At 39.7% G+C, this 9,510-nt stretch overlaps 1 non-coding gene across 1 annotated transcript; it reads left to right on the top strand.

Annotated features, from left to right (window-relative positions):
- Nucleotides 1-8,949: 8,949 nt before the first annotated feature.
- On the top strand, nucleotides 8,950-9,022 carry TRNAR-CCU (transfer RNA arginine (anticodon CCU)). Its single transcript has one exon. It is a non-coding gene; the product is annotated as a tRNA-Arg (tRNA).
- The last annotated feature ends 488 nt before the right edge of the window (nucleotides 9,023-9,510 follow it).

Below are 9,510 nucleotides of genomic sequence, written 5' to 3'. Positions count from 1 at the left end.
AGCTTTAAACTCATGAGGAAAGAGGTTTGTATGCAAAAAGGAAAACAAAAGCATATCGTACTCATAAAATTCTCAATATATAGATTCCAAAAAAGTGCTTCCAGCGAAAAGAGCTGAAAGAACACTATGGGATGTAAACCTGAATACCTTTCAATAATATGTTGTCCATCCATGCATACCACCTACATGATAAAAATCATCTCAGGTGAACGGATGTCCGCGTGGCCTAATGGATAAGGCGTCTGACTTCGGATCGGAAGATTGAGGTTTCGAGTCCCAATGTGGTCGTTTTTAGCCAATGGTCACACAATCTGCTTTACATTCAGAGTCGAAAAAGTCTTTTCCAATACTCTTGTAGTCCTCACTTTCTCATTACTAATCATTAATAAAGTGGAGTACATACTGTAAACTCATTCAGGTTGCATCTTCAGTCTAACTACTTGTGCATTTTAGTGGCATTAAAAAGTGCTTCTATGCCGACGCACTGAATATATAATAGGTTTGCAGAATTTTGACGTGACAGAATGGGTTTTTAGCTTAAGTGTGTGTAGAAGAACTGCAAGGTGTGTGCCTATGTGTGCATAGAGTGCCGCATGTGTAAAATCTGTATGATTTGGGCAGTTAAAGTGCTGATTTTGCCTCCGAGTAAGAAAAGTACTACACAAAATGTATAAAGGATCGGCACATTGGCTGCCTTTGCTGATGCCCCCGTTGCCTAATTTGTAGTGCAATGGTTAAGTTGCAGAGTGTGGTTGAACTTGTTTAGGAGACTTGGTGCCTCTTTCCGTGTCCTGCTGATGATAAGGATGGCTTGATAACATTTTCTAAGCCCAGTATATTGAGAAAAGAATTAAGTGAAGAAGAAGTGTGGAGTTGAAAGTGGTTCTCCAATTTCTCTCCACTTGCTAAAATTGCAAAGTCTCCATTATAGCATAGAAGAGAGCGTTAAAGTCGGGGATGGCAGAGGATGAAAATGGGAAGTTTACTTATAGAGAGAAGTGAGAAATGCCCTGTGTGCACACACAGGTGTCTGACCATAGAATACATTTAAATAATGCCTATAGAAAAGAGCTAAGCATGTGTGCCTCAGTGGCCTAATGGATAAGGCACTGGCCTCCTAAGCCAGGGATTGTGGGTTTGAGTCCCATCTGAGGTGATAACAAAAATCCTCCCTCTTTCTTTTCCAGAAAATTAGGTAGATTTATTACATGCTTCCTCTCAGTTCTGAAACTGCAAAGTAGATTTTTAAATGCCTATTTTTGTGAGATGCATTTTCGACCGGCCAGAACATATTCCTTTGGAAAAAATGATTTGAATTGGATTGGTGTGAATCTTGTTTCTAGAAGTGGTGACAGGCTTTCAGCTACTTGAATAGGTCAATCCAGGATTCATAAAACCTATACAACCTATGTGAGTGTGAAAAATTAGCATATGCAGGAAGGAGCAATTTGTACTACTTTCAAAACAGTTTCACTCCACGTCTGGAAACGTCCAGAGCTATGTAGAGCATACAAATGAGCTTTAAACTCATGAGGAAAGAGATTTGTATGCAAAAAGGAAAACAAAAGCATATCGTACCCATAAAATTCTCAATATATAGATTCCAAAAAAGTGCTTCCAGCGAAAAGAGCTGAAAGAACACTATGGAATGTAAACCTGAATACCTTTCAATAATATGTTCTCCATCCATGCATACCACCTACATGATAAAAATCATCTTAGGGGAACAGATGACCGCGTGGCCTAATGGATAAGGCGTCTGAAATCGGATCAGAAAATTGAGGGTGCGAGTCCCTTCGTGGTTGTTTTCGGCCAATGGTCACACAATCTGCTTCACATTCAGAGTGGAAAAAGTATTTTCCAATACTCTTGTAGTCCTCACTTTCTCATTACTAATCAATAATAAAGTGAAGTACATACTGTAAACTCATTCAGGTTGCATCTTCAGTCTAACTACTTGTGCATTTTAGTGGCATTAAAAAGTGCTTCTATGCCGACGCACTGAATATGTAATAGGTTTGCAGAATTTTGACGTGACAGAATGGGTTTTTAGCTTAAGTGTGTAGAAGAACTGCAAGGTGTGTGCCTATGTGTGCATAGAGTGCTACATGTGTAAAATCTGTATGATTTGGGCAGTTAAAGTGCTGGTTTTGCCTCCGAGTAAGAAAAGCACTACACAAAATGTATAAAGGATCGGCACATTGGCTGCCTTTGCTGATGCCCCCGTTGCCTAATTTGTAGTGCAATGGTTAAGTTGCAGAGTGTGGTTGAACTTGGTTAGGAGACTTGGTGCCTCTTTCCGTGTCCTGCTGATGATAAGGATGGCTTGATACCATTTTCTAAGCCCAGTATATTGAGAAAAGAAGTAAGTGAAGAAGAAGTGTGGAGTCGAAAGTGGTTCTCCAATTTCTCTCCACTTGCTAAAATTGCAAAGTCTCCATTATAGCATAGAAGAGAGCGTTAAAGTCGGGGATGGAAGAGGATGAAAATGGGAAGTTTACTTATAGAGAGAAGTGAGAAATGCCCTGTGTGCACACACCGGTGTCTGACCATAGAATACATTTAAATAATGCCTCTAGAAAAGAGCTATGCATGTGTGCCTCAGTGGCCTAATGGATAAGGCACTGGCCTCCTAAGCCAGGGATTGTGGGTTTGAGTCCCATCTGAGGTGATAAAAAAAATCCACCCTCTTTCTTTTCCAGAAAATTAGGTAGATTTATTACATGCTTCCTCTCACAAGTTTATGAGGGATTAGGTACTTTGAAACGGTCCCATTTTACGTGTGTACACTTCACAGTCATGTTAGTGTTCTGAAACTGTAAAGTAGATTTTTAAATGCCTATTTTTGTGAGATGCATTTTCGACCGGCCAGAACATATTCCTTTGGAAAAAATGATTTGAATTGGATTGGTGTGAATGTTGTTTCTAGAGGTGGTGAAAGGCTTTCAGCTACTTGAATAGGTCAAGCCAGGATTCATAAAACTTATACAACCTATGTGAGTGTGAAAAATTAGCATATGCAGGAAGGAGCAATTTGTACTACTTTCAAAACAGTTTCACTCCACGTCTGGAAACGTTTAGAGCTATGTAGAGCATACAAATGAGCTTTAAACACATGAGGAAAGAGGTTTGTATGCAAAAAGGAAAACAAAAGCATATCGTACTCATAAAATTCTCAATATATAGATTCCAAAAAAGTGCTTCCAGCTAAAAGAGCTGAAAGAACACTATGGGATGTAAACCTGAATACCTTTCAATAATATGTTCTCCATCCATGCATACCACCTACATGATAAAAAATATTCTCAGGTGAACGGATGACCGTGTGGCCTAATGGATAAGGCATCTGACTTCGGATCAGAAGATTGAGGGTTCGAGTCCCTTCGTGGTTGTTTTTGGCCAATGGTCACACAATCTGCTTTACATTCAGAGTGGAAAAAGTCTTTTCCAATACTCTTGTAGTCCTCACTTTCTCATTACTAATCATCAATAAAGTGGAGTACATACTGTAAACTCGTTCAGGTTGCATCTTCAGTCTAACTACTTGTGCATTTTAGTGGCATTAAAAAGTGCTTCTATGCCGACGCACTGAATATGTAATAGGTTTGCAGAATTTTGACGTGACAGAATGGGTTTTTAGCTTAAGTGTGTGTAGAAGAACTGCAAGGTGTGTGCCTATGTGTGCATAGAGTGCTACATGTGTAAAATCTGTATGATTTGGGCAGTTAAAGTGCTGATTTTGCCTCCAAGTAAGAAAAGTACTACACAAAATGTATAAAGGATCGGCACATTGGCTGCCTTTGCTGATGCCCCCGTTGCCTAATTTGTAGTGCAATGGTTAAGTTGCAGAGTGTGGTTGAACTTGGTTAGGAGACTTGGTGCCTCTTTCCGTGTCCTGCTGATGATAAGGATGGCTTGATACCATTTTCTAAGCCCAGTATATTGAGAAAAGAAGTAAGTGAAGAAGAAGTGTGGACTCGAAAGTGGTTCTCCAATTTCTCTCCACTTGCTAAAATTGCAAAGTCTCCATTATAGCATAGAAGAGAGCGTTAAATTCGGGGATGGAAGAGGATGAAAATGGGAAGTTTACTTATAGAAAGAAGTGAGAAATGCCCTGTGTGCACACACCGGTGTCTGACCATAGAATACATTTAAATAATGCCTCTAGAAAAGAACTATGCATGTGTGCCTCAGTGGCCTAATGGATAAGGCACTGGCCTCCTAAGCCAGGGATTGTGGGTTTGAGTCCCATCTGAGGTGATAACAAAAAGCCTCCCTCTTTCTTTTCCAGAATATTAGGTAGATTTATTACAGGCTTCCTCTCAGAAGTTTATGAGGGATTAGGTACTTTGAAACGGTCCCATTTTACTTGTGTACACTTCACAGTCATGTTAGTGTTCTGAAACTGCAAAGTATATTTTTAAATGCCTATTTTTGTGAGATGCATTTTCGACCGGCCAGAACATATTCCTTTGGAAAAAATGATTTGAATTGGATTGGTGTGAATCTTGTTTCTAGAGGTGGTGACAGGCTTTCAGCTACTTGAATAGGTCAAGCTAGGATTCATAAAACTTATACAACCTATGTGAGTGTGAAATATTAGCGTATGCAGGAAGGAGCAATTTGTACTACTTTCTAAACAGTTTCACTCCACGTCTGGAAACGTCCAGAGCTATGTAGAGCATACAAATGAGCTTTAAACTCATGAGGAAAGAGGTTTGTATGCAAAAAGGAAAACAAAAGCATATCGTACTCATAAAATTCTCAATATATAGATTGCAAAAAAGTGCTTCCAGCGAAAAGAGCTGAAAGAACACTATGGGATGTAAACCTGAATACCTTTCAATAATATGTTCTCCATCCATGCATACCACCTACATGATAAAAATCATCTTAGGTGACCGGATGACTGCAAGGCCTAATCGATAAGGCGTCTGACTTCGGATCAGAAGATTGAGGGTTTGAGTCCCTTCGTAGTTGTTTTTGGCCAATGGTCACACAATCTGCTTTACATTCAGAGTGGAAAAAGTTTTTTCCAATACTCTTGTAGTCCTCACTTTCTCATTACTAATCATTAATAAAGTGGAGTACATACTGTAAACTCATTCAGGTTGCATCTTCAGTCTAACTATATGTGCATTTTAGTGGCATTAAAAAGTGCTTCTATGCCGACGCACTGAATATGTAATAGGTTTGCAGAATTTTGACGTGACAGAATGGGTTTTAGCTTAAGTGTGTGTAGAAGAAGTGCAAGGTGTGTGCCTATGTGTGCATAGAGTGCTACATGTGTAAAATCTGTATGATTTGGGCAGTTAAAGTGCTGATTTTGCCTCCGAGTAAGAAAAGTACTACACAAAATGTATAAAGGATCGGCACATTGGCTGCCTTTGCTGATGCCCCCGTTGCCTAATTTGTAGTGCAATGGTTAAGTTGCAGAGTGTGGTTGAACTTGGTTAGGAGACTTGGTGCCTCTTTCCGTGTCCTGCTGATGATAAGGATGGCTTGATACCATTTTCTAAGCCGAGTATATTGAGAAAAGAAGTAAGTGAAGAAGAAGTGTGGAGTCGAAAGTGGTTCTCCAATTTCTCTCCACTTGCTAAAATTGCAAAGTCTCCATTATAGCATAGAAGAGAGCGTTAAAGTCGGGGATGGAAGAGGATGAAAATGGGAAGTTTACTTATAGAGAGAAGTGAGAAATGCCCTGTGTGCACACACCGGTGTCTGACCATAGAATACATTTAAATAATGCCTCTAGAAAAGAGATATGCATGTGTGCCTCAGTGGCAAATTGGATAAGCCACTGACCTCCTAAGCCAGGGATTGTGGGTTCGAGTCCCATCTGAGGTGATAACAAAAATCCACCCTCTTTCTTTTCCAGAAAATTAGGTAGATTTATTACATGCTTCCTCTCAGAAGTTTATGAGGGATTAGGTACTTTGAAACGGTCCCATTTTACTTGTGTACACTTCACAGTCATGGTAGTGTTCTGAAACTGCAAAGTAGATTTTTAAATGCCTATTTTTGTGAGATGCATTTTCGACCGGCCAGAACATATTCCTTTGGAAAAAATGATTTGAATTGGATTGGTGTGAATCTTGTTTCTAGAGGTGGTGACAGGCTTTCAGCTACTTGAATAGGTCAAGCCAGGATTCATAAAACTTATACAACCTATGTGAGTGTGAAAAATTAGCATATGCAGGAAGGAGCAATTTGTCCTACTTTCAAAACAGTTTCACTCCACGTCTGGAAACGTCCAGAGCTATGTAGACCATACAAATGAGCTTTAAACTCATGAGGAAAGAGGTTTGTATGCAAAAAGGAAAACAAAAGCATATCGTACTCATAAAATACTCAATATATAGATTCCAAAAAAGTGCTTCCAGCGAAAAGAGCTGAAAGAACACTATGGGATGTAAACCTGAATACCTTTCAATAATATGTTCTCCATCCGTGCATACCACCTACATGATAAAAATCATCTCAGGTGAACGGATGACCGCGTGGCCTAAGGGATAAGGCGTCTGACTTTGGATCAGAAGATTGAGGGTTCGAGTCCCTTCGTAGTTGTTTTTGGCCAATGGTCACACAATCTGCTTTACATTCAGAGTGGAAAAAGTCTTTTCCAATACTCTTGTAGTCCTCACTTTCTCATTACTAATCATTAATAAAGTGGAGTACATACTGTAAACTCATTCAGGTTGCATCTTCAGTCTAACTACTTGTGCATTTTAGTGGCATTAAAAAGTGCTTCTATGCCGACGCACTGAATATGTAATAGGTTTGCAGAATTTTGACGTGACAGAATGGGTTTTAGCTTAAGTGTGTGTAGAAGAAGTGCAAGGTGTGTGCCTATGTGTGCATAGAGTGCTACATGTGTAAAATCTGTATGATTTGGGCAGTTAAAGTGCTGATTTTGCCTCCGAGTAAGAAAAGTACTACACAAAATGTATAAAGGATCGGCACATTGGCTGCCTTTGCTGATGCCCCCGTTGCCTAATTTGTAGTGCAATGGTTAAGTTGCAGAGTGTGGTTGAACTTGGTTAGGAGACTTGGTGCCTCTTTCCGTGTCCTGCTGATGATAAGGATGGCTTGATACCATTTTCTAAGCCGAGTATATTGAGAAAAGAAGTAAGTGAAGAAGAAGTGTGGAGTCGAAAGTGGTTCTCCAATTTCTCTCCACTTGCTAAAATTGCAAAGTCTCCATTATAGCATAGAAGAGAGCGTTAAAGTCGGGGATGGAAGAGGATGAAAATGGGAAGTTTACTTATAGAGAGAAGTGAGAAATGCCCTGTGTGCACACACCGGTGTCTGACCATAGAATACATTTAAATAATGCCTCTAGAAAAGAGATATGCATGTGTGCCTCAGTGGCAAATTGGATAAGCCACTGACCTCCTAAGCCAGGGATTGTGGGTTCGAGTCCCATCTGAGGTGATAACAAAAATCCACCCTCTTTCTTTTCCAGAAAATTAGGTAGATTTATTACATGCTTCCTCTCAGAAGTTTATGAGGGATTAGGTACTTTGAAACGGTCCCATTTTACTTGTGTACACTTCACAGTCATGGTAGTGTTCTGAAACTGCAAAGTAGATTTTTAAATGCCTATTTTTGTGAGATGCATTTTCGACCGGCCAGAACATATTCCTTTGGAAAAAATGATTTGAATTGGATTGGTGTGAATCTTGTTTCTAGAGGTGGTGACAGGCTTTCAGCTACTTGAATAGGTCAAGCCAGGATTCATAAAACTTATACAACCTATGTAAGTGTGAAAAATTAGCATATGCAGGAAGGAGCAATTTTTACTACTTTCAAAACAGTTTCAGTCCACGTCTGGAAACGCCCAGAGCTATGTAGAGCATACAAATGAGCTTTAAACTCATGAGGAAAGAGGTTTGTATGCAAAAAGGAAAACAAAAGCATATCGTACTCATAAAATTCTCAATATATAGATTCCAAAAAAGTGCTTCCGGCGAAAAGAGCTGAAAGAACACTATGGGATGTAAACCTGAATACCTTTCAATAATATGTTGTCCATCCATGCATACCATCTACATGATAAAAATCATCTCAGGTGAACGGCTGTCCGCGTGGCCTAATGGATAAGGCGTCTGACTTCGGATCGGAAGATTGAGGGTTCATGTCCCAATGTGGTCGTTTTTAGCCAATGGTCACACAATCTGCTTTACATTCAGAGTCGAAAAAGTCTTTTCCAATACTCTTGTAGTCCTCACTTTCTCATTACTAATCATTAATAAAGTGGAGTACATACTGTAAACTCATTCAGGTTGCATCTTCAGTCTAACTACTTGTGCATTTTAGTGGCATTAAAAAGTGCTTCTATGCCGACGCACTGAATATATAATAGGTTTGCAGAATTTTGACGTGACAGAATGGGTTTTTAGCTTAAGTGTGTGTAGAAGAACTGCAAGGTGTGTGCCTATGTGTGCATAGAGTGCCGCATGTGTAAAATCTGTATGATTTGGGCAGTTAAAGTGCTGATTTTGCCTCCGAGTAAGAAAAGTACTACACAAAATGTATAAAGGATCGGCACATTGGCTGCCTTTGCTGATGCCCCCGTTGCCTAATTTGTAGTGCAATGGTTAAGTTGCAGAGTGTGGTTGAACTTGGTTAGGAGACTTGGTGCCTCTTTCCGTGTCCTGCTGATGATAAGGATGGCTTGATAACATTTTCTAAGCCCAGTATATTGAGAAAAGAATTAAGTGAAGAAGAAGTGTGGAGTCGAAAGTGGTTCTCCAATTTCTCTCCACTTGCTAAAATTGCAAAGTCTCCATTATAGCATAGAAGAGAGCGTTAAAGTCGGGGATGGAAGAGGATGAAAATGGGAAGTTTACTTATAGAGAGAAGTGAGAAATGCCCTGTGTGCACACACAGGTGTCTGACCATAGAATACATTTAAATAATGCCTCTAGAAAAGAGATATACATGTGTGCCTCAGTGGCCTAATGGATAAGGCACTGGCCTCCTAAGTCAGGGATTGTGGGTTCGAGTCCCATCTGAGGTGTTACCAAAAATCCTCCCTCTTTCTTTTCCAGAAAATTAGGTAGATTTATTACATGCTTCCTCTCAGTTCTGAAACTGCAAAGTAGATTTTTAAATGCCTATTTTTGTGAGATGCATTTTCGACCGGCCAGAACATATTCCTTTGGAAAAAATGATTTGAATTGGATTGGTGTGAATCTTGTTTCTAGAGGTGCTGACAGGCTTTCAGCTACTTGAATAGGTCAAGCCAGGATTCATAAAACTTATACAACCTATGTGAGTGTGAAACATTAGCGTATGCAGGAAGGAGCAATTTGTACTACTTTCAAAACAGTTTCACTCCACGTCTGGAAATGTCCAGAGCTATGTAGAGCATACAAATGAGCTTTAAACTCATGAGGAAAGAGGTTTGTATGCAAAAAGGAAAACAAAAGCATATCGTACTCATAAAATTCTCAATATATAGATTCCAAAAAAGTGCTTCCAGCGAAAAGAGCTGAAAGAACACTA

Source organism: Triturus cristatus, chromosome 4_1 (genome assembly GCF_964204655.1).
Source record: "Triturus cristatus chromosome 4_1, aTriCri1.1, whole genome shotgun sequence".
Taxonomy (NCBI): Eukaryota; Metazoa; Chordata; class Amphibia; order Caudata; family Salamandridae; genus Triturus; species Triturus cristatus.
The sequence above is the reverse complement of the archived record's forward strand: the minus strand, read 5'-3'. Positions and strand labels throughout refer to the sequence as shown.